A 1,390-nucleotide genomic window follows, 5' to 3' on the forward strand; every position below is an offset into this window, starting at 1 on the left:
AACCAAGGAGATGGCTGAAAACCAAGAAAATCTGCTACCTCCTGCGATTGCTGCTGATCCAGTAAATCAAAATCCTACTCCACACACTATGTATGATTATGCTAAACCTAATTTAATAGGAACTGAGTCAAGTATAGTTAGACCTGCTATTGCTGCAAATAATTTTGAACTGAAACCTAACATAATTCAAATGATACAACAGTTTGTTTAGTTTGATGGTTTGCAGGACGAGGATCCAAACGCTCACTTGGCAAATTTTCTAGAATTTTGCGATACATTTAAAATTAATGGTGTTTCTGATGACGCCATTTGCCTTTTGTTGTTTCCCTTTTCGTTAAGGAATAAGGTAAACAATGGTTGAACTCGTTACCATGAGGGTTAATCACTACTTGGGAACAAATGACCGAAAAGTTTTTATTAAAATATTTTTCGCCGGCTAAAACAACCAAATTACGTAATGATATCTCCTCTTTTGTGCAGACGGATTTAGAAACACTCTACAATGCATGGGAGAGATACAAGGACCTTTTGCAAAGATGCCCTCACCATGGGTTACCACTCTGGCTACAGGTTCAAACGTTTCACAATGGCCTGAATCCTTTGACTTGGCAGATGATTGACGTAGCTGCTGGTGGAACTATCAATAATAAGACACCTGAGGTGGCTTACGAATTTATTGAGGAGATGTCACTGAATAACTATCAGTGGCAAGATATGAGGACAAAGCCGACGAAGGTAGCCGATGCTTTCAACCTCAATACGGTTACTATGCTATCTAATCAAGTAGAACTCTTAAATAAAAAGATTGACAGTTTGTATGGTTCTACTCAGGTACATCCAGTGATAAGGTGCGATTCGAATGGAGGAGATCATGCACAAAATATCAACCCTTCAACCCTAGTATCAAGGAGGAACAAGTCCAATATATAGGTAACAATAACTCTAGACCCCAAAATAACCCGTATAGTAACACTTATAATGCAGGTTGGAGGAACCATCCCAATTTCTCATGGGGCGGTCAAGGAAATCAAAGGCCACAACATCCTCCTAGTTTTCAAAAACCACCTTACTAACAAGAAAAGAAGCCGAACCTTGAGAAGATTTAACAAAATTCATCTCGGTGTCTGAAACTCATTTTAAAATACCGAGACAGCCCTTAAGAATCAACAAGTGTCAATCCAAGGGCTCGGAACTTAGATAGGCCAACTCGCCAAACTAATTTTTACATGACCACAAGGTAGTTTGCTGAGTAACATTGAATCTAACCCAAGGGAGCAATTCAATGCAATTACCATTCAAGATGGGGAAAGGTTAGTTGCACCTGAACAAGAACCGAAGCAAGAAACTGTGGTAAGTAAAGGTAAGGGTGAGATGGACCACAATGACCAGA

At 39.5% G+C, this 1,390-nt stretch overlaps 1 non-coding gene across 1 annotated transcript; it reads right to left on the bottom strand.

Moving 5' to 3' along the window:
- Positions 1 to 447: 447 nt before the first annotated feature.
- On the bottom strand, positions 448 to 554 carry LOC128287745 (small nucleolar RNA R71). The gene has a single exon (XR_008278445.1). It is a non-coding gene; the product is annotated as a small nucleolar RNA R71 (small nucleolar RNA).
- Between the last annotated feature and the right edge of the window lie 836 nt (positions 555 to 1,390).

Source organism: Gossypium arboreum, chromosome 13 (assembly GCF_025698485.1).
Source record: "Gossypium arboreum isolate Shixiya-1 chromosome 13, ASM2569848v2, whole genome shotgun sequence".
Classification (NCBI taxonomy): Eukaryota; Viridiplantae; Streptophyta; class Magnoliopsida; order Malvales; family Malvaceae; genus Gossypium; species Gossypium arboreum.